Raw genomic sequence first — 21,100 nt, forward strand, 5'->3', positions numbered from 1 at the left:
GGGCAGCTGGACAATGTTGTCTGCGTGACGGGAGCCCTGTCGTCTTGGAGCACAGCACCACTACTGGGAGCAAACACGGGATGGACCTGATCAACCGACACGCTCACAAAATCCTCGGCAGGAACGTTACGTAGTAGCCACTGGAATACCACGAGATGGCTGGTCAAATTATCACCAAACCCCCGCCTTGTTTCACCCTTGTGATGGAAACTGGGTCAGACGCTGAAAAGAGTGTGCAACAAGACTGATCCGACCAAAAGACTTTCTTTCATTGCTCCATAGTCCAGGATTTATGGCTCTGGCACCACGTTTTCCTGTTACGGGCATTTACGTCACTGTTTTTGGAATTCCAGTTCGCCCTGCAGTTCCAAGTTATGGAGCTCCCTTCGTGTTGTTTTGGTTCTAACAGGGTTCGCGAGTGCGATATTCAACTCTGCAGTATCTTTTGGAGCTGTCATCCCCTCATTTTTTATCAGAATCCTCCTCAATGGCCTGCTGCCACGATCACTCAACACACACTTTCGTCCGCCTTGTGACTCAGCGAGTAATGGTTTTACCGGTTTGCCTGTACGTGATATAAATCTTCGATACAGTGCCCCTTGACACACCAAACACTTCAGCTACCTAGGTTGTGGAAGCGCCCATCATACGAGCACCAACAATTCGCCCGCGTTCGGATTCAGTTGTCTTCGACATAATGCACCCACAGCTACTCAGGACACTGTTCTGGCCTCGACTGATACCTACAACGTATTTATTTATTTAATCGTGTCAGAAGCATCGTACATAAAATCAGAATGATTAACACATACATATCAAGTATATAACAAATACAAAAAGAGTATAAAAGTATACAGATATATAAGCAGGGTCAAGTAGTTTTTTTTATTTTTTTATTTATGGACCAGAACCTGGCCATGTCCAGCGCTTCCGGGGTGGCATTCATCAAATCCTTCATGGTGCAGGTGCTTGGGCACACCCCACACTGCGTGAGGTGGATGGTGGTTTGAGTGTGTCCACAGTCACACAGCGCTGGTTCATTTGAGAGGCCCCATTTGCGCATATTCTCTTTGGATCGTGTGACACCAGAGCGTAGCCTATTGAGAGATTTCCATGTCGTTAATCCTTTCATATGGCCGGGAGGGAGTTCTTCGTTTGGGACTAACCATTCCCCAAGGTGCGCGTTTTCTTCTCGCCACATTGCCAGCCTCACTTGCTGCGGTGTCCCGACGATGTTTTCTGCTGTGTGCAGGAAGCTTTTTCTAGATTTTAGTCGACGGCGGGCTGGCTGCTGTTTGTACAGCGGGTGGGCTGGTGAGGTCAACGCCTTTGTCTTTTCCTTCCTGGCTGCTACTTTCTCTCTAATATCTGGTGGGGCCACGCCTGCCAGGCAGTACAATTTATCAGTTGCGGTCGGTCTCAGACAGCCTGTGATGATGCGGCAGGATTCATTAAGCGGTATGTCTACTTGCTTGGCGTGGCTAGATTTGTAACACACTGGGCACGTGTACTCCGCTGTTGAATAGCACAAAGCAAGAGCTGTGGTTCTCACTATTCCAGGCTGTGCCCCCATGTAGTTCCCGTTAGCTTGGCAATGACTCGCGATTTTCTCCAGATTTTTGGAATTTTGCAGGATGTCATGCAGTTGTTCATCATATCGACTAGCCATTTCCTTGTTACAGGTCCAAAATGCTTTATTTGCTCGACGCATATATCATCAAGGCCGCATTTTGCACTTACTGATCGCCTTCTCCAGTTCCGCCAAGGTAAATGGCTTGGATAGTTTTTCGGTCTCACACCGGACGCATCACAGTAGAGTGCAACGTATTGAAGACATTGCATAGGTGGCGATCGTTGTCAAATACAGCAACGCTATCTGCAGGCTTGGCCAACACGTGCATTTGTGTTCAAGTATCTAATTTTCGCGGTGTTTCCATAATCTTTTCCAACCCCTGTATGTCTCATTGTTTCTTTTAATTGTACAGGGTGTCTAACTCAAACCTCCCTGATATGAAAGACCCAGGGGAAAAAAAACACAGTAGATACGACAATGAAAAATGCACCACATTTTAGAGCATCTCAAAGAATTTATTTATTTATCATCAATACTCCTCTACATGTGAACCATTTGTAGCACGAAGAATATCGAGTCATTATTAAATTTCTTGCCAAGTTCTTTGTAACATTTCTTGTTATTGTTGCAATCGCATTATTGATACGACGTCGCAATGTAGGAATATCGTCCACTTTGGTCGAACACACGCGGTCCTTCACGAATCCCCACATGAAAAGATCAAGTGGCGTAATATCGGGTGAACGTGGTGGCCAGGCAATGGGTCCTCTACATCCGATCCAACGACTGGGAAATTTCCTACCCAGGAACTTGCGAACAGCCGTTGACCAATGCTGCGGAGCTCCATCTTGTTGAAAACTTATGTTGGGTTGCAAGTCTTGTATCTGAGGGTATACAAACTGCTCCAACATGTCCAGATACACTGACCCATTCACCGTTCGTTCCACAAATAAGAACGGTCCAACAATCCTGTCGTGCATTATCCCGCACCAGACATTTAGTTTAGGGCTATCACGAACATGTTCAATGACAACATGCGGCTTTTGTGAACCCGAAATCCGAACATTATGCCTAGTAACGCTTCCTGATAGAGGAAAGGTTGCCTCATCTGAGAATAAACATCTTTCCAGGAAGCTGGTATCCATATCAATACACTGCATCAAATTGTTATCGGCGTGGTTTGTCGCTCGGCGCCAGATGTTGCACAATTTGCACTTTGTAAGCACACATACGAAGACGCTGGTGAACTACACGATGCAATGTTGATCGAGGTACATCAAGTTGCCTAGACGCTTGAAGAATTAACTTACGTGGGCTTCTGAGAAACGTTTGTCTGATGTCCTCAACTATCTCTTCTGAAACTGCGTAACGTGCACCGCCAGAATGTTTCAGAACACTTCCTGTTGCCAGAAACTTCCTATACTATTCTGAGCCGTGCGTGGCTCATGTTTGTGCCATCTCTTATTTAACATCCTGGCCCATGTACTGCCACCTCATTACGTTAGTTTCATTACTTGTGTCACTGAGTTGCTGCTTTGCCTGCCCGTGAGCGGCAGCAGCAGCGCTTATCGATATAAGCACTGCTGTATTATCTTTGCGGCACTGCTATGACTTCCCGGTCGTCTTGTGTCGTGAAGGGGGTTGGAACGCGCCATCAGGGCAGTTCGGGCCGGGTAATGAAGTCAGTTGGAACGCGCCAGCAGTGCAGTTCGGACCTGGCAGTGGGACGGTTGGGTCGCGGAAGAAGCTCGGTTCGGTTGGAGCGGCAGTGAGGTTCGGATAGCCATGACTCGCCCGACCGTTGCCGGCACACATGGCTGGGGACGGTCTTGGTTCAACGTCGGTTGGTCGTCTCACCGGACGACGTATTTGCTCGCCGATCGCTTATGGGTTGGCGGTGTGTGTCTCAACTTGTGGTTCGTTCTCGTGATTGCACAGTCACTGCTTTTAGCATTGGTCGCGTTCTTCGTCCAAGTGTTTGTGAAATTGTGTGTAGCCTGTGATGTTTACTGCCCAGTTATTTTAGTGCTATCTCCGTGCTCATGTCTTGCAGTTGGTCGGTTGGCGCAGTCGCGTTGTAACACCATTGGGGCATGCAGCGCCAGTGAGGCGCGGATAGCCATCACTCACCGATGACTGCCGACACACATGACTTGAGTGGGGACGACTTGGTTGATCGTCGATGGGTCGTCTTGTCGGACGACGTATATTTGATCAGCGATCGCTTATGGGTTGGCTGTCTGTGGCAACTCGTGATTCGTCCTTGTTTTGCTCCGTCACTGCCGTTAGCATTGCCTAGTTCTTGGTGCAAGTGTTCGTGAAACTATGCGTAGTTTATGTTGTTTGACAAGTTATTTGAAGGTTATCGGGGTACTGGCTCTGAATTGGTCGGTTGGCGTGGAGTAGCGAGGAAGGGCAGGATAGCCATGACTCGCCCGAAGATTGCCGACACACACATTTGAGTGGCAACGACCTTGCTTGGCCGTTTGGTCGGTCGTCTAATTAGATGACGTGTATTTGGGTCTTCCACCGCTTATGGGTTGTCTGTGATCCATTCTGGTTGTTCCAGTCTCCGCTGTTAGCATCGTTTGGGTGCAAGTATGGAGCGGAACTGATCTCGATCACTGGTCTTTTGGCTGTCTGTCGGTTGGGTTCCCAGTGGATTGAAAATGCTTGGGCCGACTGCCTGTCTCACCTAAGCGAGCGTTAGTGTTTGAATTCCAGGCCGACCCTCGGGCATCTCAGCGCCCTTGGGTGTAATGCCGTATTTTTTAAAATTTGTTCTTGTTTGTACTTGTATGGCTTCTGGCCGATTTTTTTAAGAATTGGAGTTCTTTTGCTCTTAAGGCCTTCAGCCTAAATTAAAGCACTGTTTCACGTAAGGCCTTTGGTAATTAAAAAAATTAATGTTACGGATTTTTAAGTGTTATTAAGTCTCAAGGAATAAAGCTGTGTGTTTTTAAACAAAGTTTTTTTGGGATCTTGTAATGTTTGATGAAACAATAAAGTTGTATGTTCGAGTGTAACTGACAGCCCCTTATTTTGGTCCCTTTCTACAATTTATTCTATCTGTCTTGTCCTGCTGGATTAACAGGGCATCTCACATTCCTTAATTGTTTTCACATCAGGTGGATCACATTCATACACACGACGATAATTTCTTTGCACAGTAATCGACGATTTTGTTTCTGCAAACCACACTATCGCTTGCATGCGCTGCTGTGGAATCGCCATTTTCACTTCATGCGACCATGCTGCACTCTGGCGACGATACTTGGCACTTCTGACGCGGGAATATAAATTCTATGAGATGCTCTACAACGTGGTGCATTTTTCACTATCGTATTCACTGTGGTTTGTGCACTTCATGACAATTAGACGTTAGTTGTATACCAATTCATTGGTGTTGCAGTTTCAATTGCCGTTAGTGTACAACAAAATAAACTGATCCCATACATGGGTTTTGTTACTGTGTCTGTATATACTACACACTGAAATGAACCAGAACATAACTTGCATAAAATGACACATGATGTGGTCAACGTCTCTTTTAGAACAACAAATTTAAAAGATATTTTTATAAAGAACGATAAAACAGGTCAGTATACCAAGAATACACAGGTGGCGAGGCCGACAGCTTAAAACCAAAACTTTACGAAAAATAAAAGACTTTTTAAAAATTTTAAAGTGAAGATCACGTAGTTTGTGTTTTTCTTCAAGAGATATGCTCACCTGCTTTAATTTCTTGTGGCGCAAAACACTCATACGGGCTGAAATTTTTTAGTTTTATATGTAGAACGTCACATTTGTGAACTGTGCTCTGTTTCTTATTACAGACTCATAACACGCTGTTCTTTCCACACTGCATGATGACATGCTGGAAACAGACAACATAATTCTGTGATATCGTCTGATAATGACCAAGAGGGCGACGTTTGCTAAAAGCAAATGAAATAATACGTTTATCTGAAGTAAAAACATCTTATCGACGAAGAGGTCATGGTGGACAGAGCGTAAGCTTGAAGGGGGAAAGGACGGGTACGGAAATCAACCATTCTCCTTCAAAGAAACCATTCCGGCATTTGCCTTAAGCGATTTAGGGAAATAACGCCGTCCTCCCTGATAACACTCTATATTGCCTGACAAGAAAAGTGATGCATCCAGGAAACATGATCAGATGCCAGTCTAACTTCATACACATACGCACTCTATTAGCGGGCACGTGAAATTGCATTTCTCTGTGACAGGTAGAGCGCCCACCAGAATGCAATGGTGTTTTCGTGTTTAGGATTGTTACTTGGCATAACAGGGTATACGTATAAGGGGCGTGAACGGTGCTGAGCGATCACTGGGGGCATGCAAAGTACTCTAGTGAAGGCGCGTAATCACTTCTGACAGAATCTGAAACGCTCACTGTGGGCCTCCATTTGGCCAGCTGGTCGAATCATGGAACATCCAGATTTGTGGGACATTCGGACATGGCAGTGGTCCGACGCCGGACTGCGTAGGAACTTGAGGGCGGACATACTCGTGAAGGTCTGAGTCGACCACATCTGGCTATCACACGGGAGGATCGCCGTGTTGTGCACCAAGCACACCGTAAAACCTTCCCATCTACAACTACCATACAAGAACAAGTAACAGATTACCTGCAACATTCTGTGTCATTCTGCACTACTGATTGGAGGCTAGCAGCACCCAGATTCACAAAATCTTGTTCCATACGTAGGTTGTCGTTAACGCCGTAACACTATTGACAGCGTTTCGAGTGGTGCCATGAACGGGAAGCATGGACTGCTGAAGAACGGCATCGCATTATGTTCAGCAGTAAATAGCAAATTCCGCACTACCTCAGACGACTATCGTCGACGAAGAAGGCGGCGACCCGAGGAGAGGTGGAATTCTTCCAAGTTTTGGAGAGGCACAGCAGTGTTACTCCTGGAGTCACGGTGTGGGCAGCCATCAGATAATACTTCAACTCACGGCTGGTAGTGACTGACAGCACAACGGTATGCCACGAACATCCCACATTCTCATACGCTATTTCTCATGTGACATCTACATCTACAGCCACATGGATACTCTGCAAATCACATTTAAGTGTCTGGTAGAGGGTTCATCCAACCACCTTCACAATTCTCTTTATTCCAATCTCGTATAGCGCCCGGAAAGAATGAACACCTATGTCTTACCGTACGATCTCAAATTTCCCTTATTTTATCCTTATGTAGGTCGGTGTCAACAAAATATTTTCGCATTCGAAGGAGAAAGTTGGTGATTGGAATTTCGTGAGAAGATTCCGTCGCAACGAAAAACGCCTTTCTTTTAATGATTTCCAGCCCAAATCTTGTATCATTTCTGTGACACTCTCTCCCATATTTCGCGATAATACAAAACGTGCTGCCTTTCTTTGAACTTTTTCGATGTACTCCGTCAGTCCTATTTGGGAAAGATCCCACACCGCGCAGCAGTATTCTAAAAGAGGACGGACAAGCGTAGTGTAGGCAGTATCCTTAGTAGGTCTGTTACATTTTCTAAGCGTCCTGTCAATAAAACGCAGCCTTTAGTTAGCCTTCCACACAACATTTTCTATGTGTTCTTTCCAATTTATGTTGTTCGTAATTCTAACACCTAGGTATTTAGTTCAATTTACGGCTTTTAGATTAGACTGATTTATCGTGTAACCGAAGTGTAACGAGTTCCTTTTAGCCCTCATGCGGATGACCTCACACTTTTCGTTACTTATGGTCAACTGCCCCTTTTCGCACCATTCAGATATTTTTTCTAAATCGTTTTGCAGTTTATTTCCATCTTCTGACGACTTTATTAGTCGATAAACGACAGCGTCATCTGCAAAAAACCGAAGACGGCTGCTCAAATTGTCTCCCAAATCGTTTACATAGATAAGGAACAGCAAAGGGCCTATAACAATACCTTGGGGAAAGCCTGAAATCACTTCTGTTTTACTCAATGACTTTCCGTCAATTACTACGAACTGTGACCTCTGACAGGAAATCGCAAATCAAGTCACATAACTGATACGATATTCCATAAGCACGCAATTTCACTACGAGCTGCTTGTGTGGTACAGTGCCAAAAGCCTTCCGGAAATCCTTGTCAATATTACTCAACACTTCATGCGAATAAAGAGCTATTTGTGTTTCACAGGAATGATGTTTTCTAAACCCATGTTGACTGTGTGTCAATAGACCATTTCCTTCGAGGTAATTCATAATGTTCGAACACAATATATGTTCTAAAATCCTGCTACATATCTACGTTAAGGATATGGGCCTGTAATTTAGTGGATTACTCCTACTACCTTTCTTGAATACTGGTGTGACCTGTGCAGCTTTCCAGTCTTTGGCTACGGATGTTTCCTCGAGCGAACGGTTGTATGTGATAAGTATGGAGCTAATGCATCAGCATACTCGGAAAGGAAGCTAATTGGTACACAGTCTGGACCAGAAGACTTGCTTTTATTAAGTGATTTGAGTTGCTTCACTACTCCCAGGATATTTACTTCTACGTTACCCGTGTTGGAAGCTGTTCCCGATTCGAATTCTGGAATATTTACTTCGTCTTTTGTGAAGGCATTTCTAAAGGCTGTGTTTAGTAACTCTGCTTTGACAGCACTGTCTTCGATAGTATCTCCATCGTTATCGCACAGAGAAAGCATTTATTGTTTCTTGCCACTAACATACTTCACATACGACCAGAATCCCTTTGGATTTTCTGCCAGGTTTTGAGACAAAGTTACGTTGTGGAAACTGTTATAGGCGTCTCGCATTGAACTCTGCGCTAAATTTCGAGCTTCTGTAAAGGATCGCCAATCTTGGGGATTTTGCAGTTGTTTAAATTTGGCATGTTTGTTTCGTTGTTTCTGCAACAGTGTTCTAACCCGTTTTGTGTACCAAGGAGGATCAGCTCCGTCGTTTGTTAGTTTATTTGGTATAAATCTCTCAATCGTTGCCGATACTATTTCTTTGAATTTAAGCCATATCTGGTCTACACTTATATTATTAATTTGGAAGGAGTGGATATTGTCTCTCGGGAAGGCGTCAAGTGAATTTTTATCTGCTTTTTTGAATAGGTATATTTTTCGCTATTTTTCGAGGATTTGGGGATTACAATATTCAATCTCGCTATGACAACCATGTGTTCAAAAATCTCTGAATCGGTTTTGATGCTCGTTATTAACTCCGGATTATTTGTTGCTAAGAGGTTAAGCGTGTTTTCACAACCGTTTACTATTCGCGTGGGCTCATGAACTAACTGCTCGAAATAATTTTCAGAGAATGCGCTTAGCATAATTTCGGATGATATTTTATGCGTACCTCCGGAATTAAACATGTATTTTCGCCAACATATCGAGGGTAAATTGAAGTCACCACCAACTATTATCGTATGAGTCGGGTACGTGTTGGAAATCAAACTCAAGTTTTCTTTGAACCTTTTAGCAACTGTATCAACTGAACTGGGAGGTCCGTAAAAGGATCCAATCATTATTTTATTCCGGTTGCCAACAATGACATCTGCCCATACTAACTCACAGGAAGTATCCACTTCAATTTTTGACAAGTTAAATTACTTCTGACAGCAACAAACACACCGCGGCCAACCGTGTTTGGCCTATGCTTTCGGAACACCGTTAGGTTCTTCGCAAAAATTTCGCTTGAGCTTATATCCGGCTTTAGCCAGATTTCAGTGTCTATAACGATTTGAGGATCAGTGTTTTCTATTAGTGCTTGGAGCTCTGGTACTTTCCCAACACAGCTACGACAATTTACAACTGTTATTCCAATGGTTCCTGTATCTACGTTCTTCCTGTGTTCAGCCTGCACCCTTTGTGACTGAAGCCCTTCTTGTGTTTCCCGAGACCCTCTAACCTAAAAAACCGCCGAGTCCACGCCACATAGCCCCTGCTACCCGTGTAGCGGCCTCCTGCGTATGGTGGACACCTGATCTATTCAGCGGGACCCGAAACCCAACCACCCTTTAGCGCAAGTCGAGGAATCTGCAGCCTAAACGGTTGCAAAACCGTCTGAGCCCCTGATTCAGACCCTCCACTCGACTCTGTACCAGAGGTCCGCAATCGGTCCTGTCGACTATGCTGCAAATGGTCAGCTCTGCTTTCATCTTGCAAGCAAGACTGGCAGCTTTTACCACTTCTGTTGCCGCTCGAAACCAGAGAGACTCTCTTCTGATCCAAAGTGAGACACATCATTGGTAGCGACGTGAGCAACCACCTGCAGTTGGCTGCACCATGTGCTCTTCATGGCATCCGGGAGGACCCTTTCCACATCTGGAATGACTCCAACAGGTATGTACATGGAGTGCACATAGGTTTTCTTACCCTCCTTGTCAGCCAAGTCCCTAAGGGGCCCCATAACGCGCCTAACGTTGGAGCTCCCAACTGCCAATAATCCCACCCTCTGCGATTGCTCGGATCTTGCAGGCTGAGTGGTTTCCTCTGAAACAGGACAGGCGACAGCATCTGGCTCAGCGACAGTGTCAGCCACAGGCAGCACCTAGAACCTGTTTGTCAGACAAACTGGGGAGGCCTTACGTGCGACCGCCTGGGAAGTCTTTCGCCGCCTGCTTCGCCCCTGGGCGACCTCCCACTCGACCACAGGTGAGGGGTCAGCGTCACAGTGCGAGCAGTAACTGGGTTTGCCACCGGTGAGGACCGATCAGAGGACTCGGACGTGCCGGACGTCCATTGGATCCCCACGGTCGGCCCCCAACAGTGGCGCCCATCCACTGCAGCCTCAAGCTGTGTATCCGAAGCCATCACAGCCTGAAGCTGAGAGCAAAGCGTCACCAACTCGGCTCGCATCCACACACAACAATCGCAGTCCCTGTCCATACTAAAGACCGTGGAAAACTAAACTATTCAGATAAACGGACTATCGCCATGTGCTGCGCAACTCTACTGTAGACCCTGACGTAAACGCACGAACTGTGTCTAGTAATACGCAGATATTCAAAAACCTAACTACCGAATCACTCAAATGGAACTACATAATTTGCCCCTGATTAGGAACTTTTAATATTTCACAAAATCGGTTTACTTTCCAACGCAAACGAAAACGCAAGAACTGTGGCTATTAGATGTTAAATTTACACGCAGAAACTTAAGAAACTAAACTATTAAAGCACACAGATGATACAATAAAATTCGACCCTGGTTAGGAACTCGTAAATGACACGAGTCAGTGTCGTGGCTCCATTTTTTAACAGGACAATGTTCGTCCACACAAGGCACTTGCTTCTAGGAACTGTTTGCATGATGTTCAGGTGCTCCAGTGGCCAGCAAGACTCACAGATCTGTTCCCGATAGAGCATGTGTGGGACCGGCTCAGATGTCAACTCCCTCTTTAGTGTCTGTATCCAGGGTCCCAAGGATCAGTTACAGTAGTTGTGGGACTGCTTGCCTCAGAAGAGAATACAACTGTTTTAAGACACCCTTCACAACCGAATAAGTGCGTGCCTCAAAACCTGAGGGGATGGAACATTATACTGATAAGTACTTCGCAAATTTGACGCTAGCTTATACTCACTGAAATGACATGACATATCCTCTCAGTCCGCGTAGTTTGATTTCTTTTGCTCATCCCCTACCGGGTGCTTCACTTTTTTGTCATGTAGTGTAGTATCTTACCACTTAAATATCTCAGGAATTACTGCACTATTCACATACTTTAAATAAGCTTGGTATACACAACTAAAAAGAATCTTAGGTTAATTCAGCCAGGGTGGAATTCACAGAATTTCTGTACTACTCTAGTTGAAGACCATAAACTTCATGTAAATTTCTACTCGAAAAATTTTGGCGTAATAACAGGCATAAATGCAGCAGCATTGCACCATGGTACAGTGGGATACAATGTCTCTGTATGGCCAGACGCTGCACATGGAAGGGAGCTTTATGTTCTCCCGAATGAACCTAAGAGTAACATGTAGGTATATTACATGCCTGCAATCCATCAGAAATATTTGATCACTTGACGTGTCATCATAATATTAATCGCAGAAACTACCAGGGAATTAAAAAAAGAAAAGACCAACTCACTGATTATTTCTCTGAGTCTCTGGTACATGATCTGACGATTCCTTATCGATTAGCTTCTGTTAGTCAACAGCAATAAGGTAACAAAAACCAGTTCCGAAATATATGGGCAAGTGTGGAGGATACAAAATGGTTCAGCAATAGATGAAGGTGTCCACGAAGTCACCCTATTATCCACTGATTGCATTTCACTTTAGGAAGCCATCTCCTCTTAGCCTCCCCCCCCCCCCCCCCCCCCCCACACACACACTTTTTCGTCCTGTGGCTAAGGTGGGTCAGTTGTGTGTTTTCTCCAAGATACATACACAATTTCCAGTCCCAGGCTATTTTTCTTGACTTTATAGTCCCTGTTTGGGATTGCAGGTTTAGTACTGAATGAATGCATGAAAGCCAGGAGGATTCTTTCACATCCGTTGACAAATAGTACCTACCCTAGTACAACATTTTATGCACCCTTTTTTTATAATATAACATATACATGTGTCGATTACACTGAATAAAAAAAGTAATTTTAACCTGTGTTAGTCCGTTTTTATGTATTACTCTGCTTCATTTGTAATATGCTAGTGAATTTTTGTGTGTTTTACATCACAATTTTGCACACTTGTTTCGCTTGTTTCTCTTTCGCTATTAGCAGGGAGTCTACAGATTTTCATAGGATCAAGTTCATGATCTTCTCATGGCTGTTTCATTACCTCTTTATTTATATTCATGATCTCTCGAAAATGAGAAAAACACTTTTTTTATGAGCCTGAAAGCTGGTTGAAATGAAACCTGAATGCAATAACTCTGATATCATTTAAAACTGTATGTCTGTATGAATAATGTAACTATGCATGACTTGTAGCATACCACTCATCAAATGCTATAACAATATTAAACTCTCACGTAGGATGGGTATGTCTATTTTCAGATATTTTATCACCACATCAATTAAAATGCAAATTGCCTTAACATAGCAATGTAGTGAAGCCTTACAATTTTCCTTGCGGCAATATAAAAAGCTGGAAAGTACAAAATTTACGTCAAATGTTAAACTTTACAGCAAAAGATTCAGCTAAAACTTGAAATTTCAACATTTAAAACTTCAGCTGCTTCTTTTGCGTTTTCAGTAATCATTCTGTTCTTCCTTTTGAGCGCTTTTATTTATTAAATTGTTTTTTTTTTAAGACTGGCCACTTCATTTTCATCAGATTTCTTTTTTTTTTTTTTAAGGATTCTACTCTTTTTGATAAAGCATTCTTCACAGCTAGTATAACTTTTGTAATTCCCACTTACTGTTAAGTAAAGCGCCTAACGATTGTATTGCATTGTAAACACTTCTCTCTGTAACAATTGTATGTTCTTCTAAGTTCTCAATTGAAACTTCTTTCTTAACAGAAAAGCGTCTTTTACCTGCAGTGTTTCCATGAAACATGCATAGCCGCTTCTGCGCGAACTCGATGAAGTCATGGTTCCGACTCTGCAGTAAAGTCATCAGAATGTATCAAGTTTGTCCTTCACAAAATACAGAATTTAATATTTTTTCTTTTCACTGTCAACTGTTGATGGTGTCATTTATTCTTTGACACAAATTCTTCCATTGCAATAGTCAGTCGAGAGTTTTTCCAAATGGAGCTCTGCATAGCTTTAGATGATAAACATATATCACCCTTGGCTTACTTTAATTTCAAAGGAATCCTCTCAGCAATTTTTACATATAGACTTTGCAAAATACCTGCTGTCTCATTTCTGAACATAAGGTAAAACTTGTCCATGTAGTTCTTCCAACCAGCGGTGGCACCACATCCAGTATCTACATAATGACTTGTTTCAGGAGTACATGCCTTGGTAACATCAATCGTAATTTGCCAGAATTCATCGCCATTTCAATAAGTTTTCTTTATGAACCGCGAAGCAATGCTATACATTAAACTGAACAAATATTTGTACAAAAAGGGGAAAATATACTAATTTGACTGATACTTAGTTAAAAACTCCAATTGATAATGATATAGGAAATTCAGGTTTTGTACACAGGAATTAGTCTTCTAAGTGAAGTTTAATTTTTTCAAGGTTTCAACCCCCAGGTGGTCTTTAATGTACTTCAGCAACATACTTCTTTGAATGTGGAATAAGTTCAAGTGCTCACTTCATGTAGTGAATAGAGCTTTGAAAAATACTCATTATAAAAATGGTTGGATTGTTCACATTGATGTCAGCTAGGAGATTCTGGAAATGAAGGCGATGCCCATAAGTAACTCTGTATAACAACTTTCCCTTTTGTAACCGTATTTTTTGGCAATCATGCTGTCAGAAAACATGCCTTCAATACTTCTAACCCATCTTATAGGATAAAACTTGAGAGGAAACTTGCAAAACCAAGTGATATTTGAGAAGGTTGTCCTCCTTGTAGGAAAATCCTTCATAAATTACCAGGTCGCCCTGAGAAATTCATGAACATTCCAACCACTTTTATTATGAGCAGTTTGCAAAGCTCCATTCACTACATGAAGTGAGCAAGTGCCACAATTAAACCTTTGTGGCCGATTGTCTTTTTCATTGATTAGAATTGCTTGCAAATTATGCAACGTCTTCAAGTTCACATTTGGCGCATCCATTGAAATTCGAATTATATTCTTAGGTGACGAATTCAAACCATTCCGATCTTCCAGGAAACTTGACTGTAAATCAGAAGATGTGGCAGAATTCAAAAACATAGATGTTAAATATCTTGTAGATACAGACAGATTTGTTGATCCCGGAAATGAACTACCAAATCCATCTGTCCCGTTTCGACAATTTTATTTAAACTCTCATCATATGACACACAAAAGAATCCAACTTCCCTGACTTGTTTTAGCTACGAGATTCTGGAACTCAGGGCGAAGTCCATAAGTAATTCTATATGACAACTTACCCTTGTGTGACAGTACTTTTTGGCAAACACACTGCCAGGAAACATAATTTTGAATATGTCTGTTGTGTTTCTAGAACTTCTTACTGAAGAATGACAGATGACTTTATTCATAGCCCATATTATTTCAGATTTTACTATCTCTCAACTGGAGTTATAGAGGTTGTAACAGAAGCAAGTGATGATAATTCGTCACTGTCATTCAAATTTTGTTCAGAAGAAACTTATGACTGTGCTGGCACTAATGTCAAACTCATATTTGCACAAAATGATCGACAGATGTCCACTTATGGCCTACGAGTAGTACTCAAATGGCATGGGAAACCTATTGGCTAGCGAGAAATCGATTTTACTCTTACTTTACTTTTAAAAGGCGATTAAAATTCCAAAAGCTTTATATCAATTATTTAAAACCTTTAAAGAAATTCTTTCCAAAAAAAGACACGGATTAAAGAGATTTAAACAGAAGTGGGAGTGGACAGAATTAAAGAAACAGTTGTTCTAATTGACAAACCTTCAGCAACACATGAGATGGCAGTACTGTCATGGATAGAGCTACAATTTATACGCCATTTCTACTCGGTGTATACACCACATACATCTCAACGAAGACACATCTCATTTCACCATCTGCACCTGCCCCTCAGGGTTGCAAACGGCAGTAGAAGAGGCTTTAATAACATGGCTTGCACAGATAGACACTTAAGTCACCTACACATTACAAAAACTTAAGAGTTCTGGTAAATCTTTACACATAATTTTTTTATTAAATGGACTGCTGGATACATTATTGGCAGTGGCTCTAACCTGCTACTCTGTTCTAGAATCGCGCCTGACTGACACCCAAAACAAAATTCATAAACACTGACTAAATTTCACAACCTTTTAATTACTTTCATGACCACCTGTACCTTATTATTACTTTTTCATGACTTTCGTGACTTTTAGACACCCTGATTAATTACACATTTTCTGTGAGTCTTCCGTATTCCATAAGTAATCTGTAGGAGGTTCTATTTGCAGCATTATCGATTTGTACCCTTGTGGGTAGATCACTTGATTGGCGTTCGTGTCTCCATGCTGATGCATCGAAGTTCGGGACTACCTGTTCTCTCCTCTCCGCAACGGTATACTCCTCTAAGAATTCATACACTCTTGCATGTGGATACAGGTGGTTTTCCAGTAGGAAGTGTACAACGCCCCAACTAGGTTTGTCGTGGACAATTTATAACAGATCCCTGATGTTGAGGGACAACGAGTACACTCTTCAGCCCTCATCACTTTCCCCCTCATCTATCCCACAGCCTTTTCGTCATTTACCCACCCGCCAGCTACTTAGATAGAGCTAGTAATTTATCCATGGTCTAGTTATCCTTGGTGATGCTGCAGAGTTTGTCTGGGTTGCTCTTCTTCAGTCAGGGTGCTTTATCTCCACACTTTCAAAGCTAGATCTACCAGTTGTACACCACACACAATAGCTCTTCTGGTGTCATAGATAACGTCCCAGATAGTCTCAGACATACATGTAAGTACATTTGAGAGGCCCGGATTACGGTTTGCTATTCTGGGTGGATGGATGGATTTAAAACCGCAAGGTCATAGACACCCTTTCAGAAAATAGTGGTACTGGTGAATAAACAGTACTCTTATTAAAACCACAAGCCAAGGCCACATAACGATAACCACAGCTAGAGAAAATGTCACATACAATTTCCAGAAGGTTGATTGATATAGGGGGGGGGAGGGGGGGGGGGGAAGCAGCGAGGTCATCGGTCCCATCAGGTTAGGGAAGGATGGGGAAGGAAGTCAGTCATGCCCGTTGAAATAAACCATCCTTACATTTGCCTGAAGTGATTTAGGGAAATCATGGAAAACCTAAATCAGGAAGGCCGGATACGGGTTTGAACTGTCGTCCTCTCCAATGCGAGTCCAGTGTGCTAACCACTACGCCACCTCATTTGGTATTTCCAGTAGATCCAGACATGTCATTGTTGTGGTCTTCAATCTGAAGACTGGTTTAGCGCACTCTCCATGCCACTCTATCCTGTGTAAGCCTCTTTATCTCTGAATAAGTACTAATTCCTTATGAATCTGCTTACTAAATTCATCTCTTGGTCTCCCTCTACGATTTTTACCCCCCCCCCCCTCCCCATACTAAATTTGTGATCCCTTCATGTCTCAGATTGCATCCTACCAACCGATCCCTTCTTTTAATGAAGTTGTGCAACAGATTTCTTGTCTCCCAAATTCTATTAAATATCTCCTCATTAATTACGTTATCTAACCGTCTAATCTTGAGCATTTGCCCGTAGCACCGCATTTCAACATCTCCTATTCACAAAATGTTCAAATGTATGTGAAATCTTATGGGACTTAACTGCTAAGGTCATCAGTCCCGAAGCTTACACACTACTTAACCTAAACTATCCTAAGCACAAACACACACACCCATGCCCAAGGGAGGACTCGAACCTCTGCCAGGACCAGTCGCACCGTCCATGACTGCAGCGCCCGCGACCGCTCGGCTAATCCCGCGCGGATCTCTTATTCTATTCTAGTCTAAATTGTTTATCGTCCACGTTTCTCTTCCATACATGGCTACGCTCCAGACAAATATCTTCAGAAAAGACTTGATAACACTTAAATCTATATTCGATATTAACAAATTTATCTTCTTCAGAAACGCTTTTCCTGCAATTGCCAATGTACATTTTATATTTCTCTGTACTTCGGCTCTCATATCATTTTGCTGCCCAAATAGCAAAACTCATCTACTACTTTTAAGTGTCTCATTTCCTAATACAGTTCCTTCAGCATCATCTGATTTAATTCGACTACATTCCATTATCCCTGTCTTTTTACTGTTAATGTTCTTCTTGTACCCGCCTTTCAAGACATTGTCCACACCATACAACTGCCCTTAAAAGTGCTTTGCTGTCTCTGACTAAATTACAATATCATCGGTAAACCTTAAGTTTTTATTTCTTCTCCCAGGACTTCAAATCCTACTACAAATTTTGGTTCGGTTTCCTTTACTGCTTGCTGAGTGTACAGATTGAATAACATTGGGCATAGGCTACAACCCCATCTCACTCTATTCTCAACCACTGATTCCCTTTCATGCTCCTCGGCTCTTAACTGCATTGTCATATTTCAAAAAGAATTACTAAAACGGTGGAAGTCAGAAGGCTGGTATATCGCGGAACTAAAACGATGAGCCAGACGCTAAGAAACACATTAAAACCTCCATCCAAGTAAATTGGGCAGTAGTCCTGCATTAGACAGAGGTCGTGTGCCCACGTGATAACTGCAATCAGATTCACTGCTCAGGTCAGCTTCAACAGTCACCCTACAAAATTACGGCGTGACAAGACTGCGCGGAGCAAGAACTGATCCTGGAAGATGCAGTGACTTAACAACTCCCTACTCCCTAGAGTGTGAACAAACGGTATATTTCTTTCTTTTTAAAGAAATTTCCGCCACTTGACTGTTAATTGTTCAATTATTTTACATAAACATGATCTCGGCTTTGTAGCTATTCTCGAGTGCAAGTTAAAATGTTAAACAGGTCTGTGACTTGTCATCATCGACAAAAAAAATTTCTGGTATTACAGTTGTTGTATTACAGCATACAAGTACATATCGAAGATAAATCATATGGCTGACACTGAACACAATGAGAAACCATTAACATACAGCATGGCGTATTTAACAGCTAATACATTTCTGTGACCTGCATTCATCACTGACATTCATCACCTTCCAAAAAATTCTATATGACTGTGGTCCCCCACAAAGGAAAGATCACAAGCGGTAGACGTTTTCACATTTCGCTGTGCCCAGAGACGGAAACTTAACGGGATTGGATTCATTTGCTGGCTGCTGCTTTATGGTGCAACATTTGCATTGTGGCTGTTAACTGCTACTTTAAACTGTTTCATCTCTCTGAGATCTGAATAGTACAAAACAGAGTAAAGTGCAATTAAAAGATTACGAGTCACAACGTCATTTCTCATAAAACACCAGTGGCATCTAGCCAAACGGGTAATAAACTTGGACGAAATTTTAAATGACAGGATTTTTCTTATAACCAAATTCTCAGTCCACTCAATGGTAAAGCAATGAATATTCGGTGGATGTAAAGTGATTCATTAAAGAGCATGAACTGAGTGAGTTATGGACGGCTACAACCAAAAATTGCATGATCTCCAAAATTAACCAAATAGAACGGAATAATGTGTCATTCCAGCATTACGAACATGTGGTTAAATCAGTCCAAAGATTCCCTCTCGTTCTTCCGTAGAGAACTGAAGGAACTGTAAAACTCTATTTGCACAATGAAAAAGGAGTCGAAAATCTTTACTACTTTCTTGCGGTAGGAACAAGATACTACAAAAAATATTAATCTGGACATCTGGTTAATGCAGAAAATCCTCTTCCAGCATGGGTTGAGGTCTTGCTGTCATCCTTTGGGAGTGCACTTTTTATTCCTCCATAATTAACCGAAGAGCTTTTTTTCGAAAATGTATTTTACCACTTAATTTTTCATTGAAATCGTATCATAACATCTGCACAATTCCTGGTGTTCATAAAAGAAAAAAAAAATTGTTCGTGCGCCTATCCTTCGCATAAAACAGCCGGGATCTTAGATAAAAACAAAAGCTATTTCCGCAAGAACCATTCACAAAAATACCAAGGCACATGTAAATTTCAGATTCATTCTGATAACGTGCGAAATCAGCGTAAAACACAAATTAAGAAATCATTGTAGACTGCATAAATTACACATAACTCTGCAATCACTTTTTTTTTTCACGTCAATTTCAGTCTACATCGATAGTTGATGTAACTGATTCCGGTTACATATTTGTTTCGTAATAAACCCATCATTGCTGACGAAAGTGCTCAGTAAATATTTTCACGGCAAAATCGGAACACTCGTGTCACGAACGATTAAATTATCACGGGGTGCACTTAACAGACTGGAGTCGATCCTTTAACATACAAGAGGATACAAATATTTTTAACAACCACGAAATGAGTGCTAACAAGTGGCGTGCGCATACTTGGAAATTTCAAGATGAAATTCTGTTGTCGGCACGAGCATTAGGATCAAGCTCTAACGTAAGGGAGAGAAAAAGATTCAAGCAATTTTCCCGACAGCGCATTAAGATTTCTAATTGTTACATCGGAGAGAGGCCCCACGAGACATTATTTTTAAGCAGTTCCTCACTTACGTGAGAGTATTCACAGGGAAGGTAAAGTAAAGAGAATTACGATGCGATTTTGCTCTTAGGTTTGTCAGGCATTTATTTTTGCTAGTTGAGAATGTCAGCTGCAGCCTCCTGCGCCACAGTGATTTTTCACTTGTGAAGAATGGAAAAAAAGGTTTAATGTCCAGTCGACAGCGACGTCATTAGAGACAGAGCACTGTTGGACAAGGATGACGAAGGCAATCGGCACTGAAAACGCGAAAAATGTAAAAACGGACGTATGCATTATCACATCACACTGTACATACACTAAAATTATTTGTCATCGGCAATCTGTTCGGATTAAAGAGTAACAATGAAATCTACAAATACAGAACTAGAAGGAAAATGAACCAACAATGACATCTAGTGAATACAATTCTTACTCGGAAGCAGCGAATTACATGGCTATGAGAATCTGTGACAATACACTCACAAAAATGAAGGGTCTGACAAACAACAATAGTTGTCTCAAATGCCGATTGAAACAGTTATCCTACACAGATGAATGCCGGACATAACGACGTCTGTATGAATCCACGAAAAAGTATGTTTAGTGGGTAGATTCTGTTAAATGTCAGATTTCATACCATGAAAATAAGCGAGAATGTGATGTAATGAACTGGAAACTATAGAAAACCTGAGTAATTAACGGCTTCTCATCGAAGCGCATCGCTGACACCCTATAGTTGCAGACAGTATTTGTCAAGCGGTGATTTGTAGAGAACTACAGCAAAACGTCAGTGGGAACGTAGTGCAAATCATGTTTAGTAGCAAGGTAAGTGTGCAACGCTACTTTGATTCTTAAGAAACAACTGCACTAATTTTCCTAACGCTGTTGGTTCCGTGTGCATTAACGCCAAAGGCAGTAGTTTACACTCTACACTGCTCACCTTAACTTAGGACGCCGAACGCGGGCTCACTTGCCGGCAGCAGACGCTCAACTGTCAAAACAGTTGCAGCACTACACGCTCTGCCGGCGTGCTCGCGGGCGCTGTTGCCGCGTTATCGACCGACGCTGTGCTCGCACTCACGAGTTCACTCCGAAGGGCTTCGCCGTGTTGCTCGTGTTGTCAGCGCCTGGCAACGTGGCTCGCACGTGCTTCACACGTGTAGGCGGGGCACAAGTCGCCGGCGGCCAATCGCAGCTGTTCGGGGCAAGGTCGACTGACGCACTGAGTCGTGAGTCGGTTTGATGTCAGGTCAACAATGCGATATGACGTCACGGCTCCGAAGTGATTACCGCTCGCGGAAAATTTGGATACTGCTAATTCTAGTGCGCCACAAAGGTAGAAAGGAAATCTTTT

At 42.5% G+C, this 21,100-nt stretch overlaps 1 protein-coding gene across 1 annotated transcript in view; it reads right to left on the reverse strand.

Moving 5' to 3' along the window:
- Positions 1–20,836, reverse strand: part of LOC124613995 — a 140,641-nt gene extending 119,805 nt beyond the window's left edge. Inside the window, exon 1 of the mRNA XM_047142796.1 lies at positions 20,687–20,836. The gene's annotated coding sequence lies outside the window, so the exon portion shown is untranslated. The remainder of the gene's footprint in view (positions 1–20,686) is intronic.
- Between the last annotated feature and the right edge of the window lie 264 nt (positions 20,837–21,100).

The sequence above is a fragment of the Schistocerca americana genome, chromosome 1 (assembly GCF_021461395.2).
Source record: "Schistocerca americana isolate TAMUIC-IGC-003095 chromosome 1, iqSchAmer2.1, whole genome shotgun sequence".
Lineage (NCBI taxonomy): Eukaryota > Metazoa > Arthropoda > Insecta > Orthoptera > Acrididae > Schistocerca > Schistocerca americana.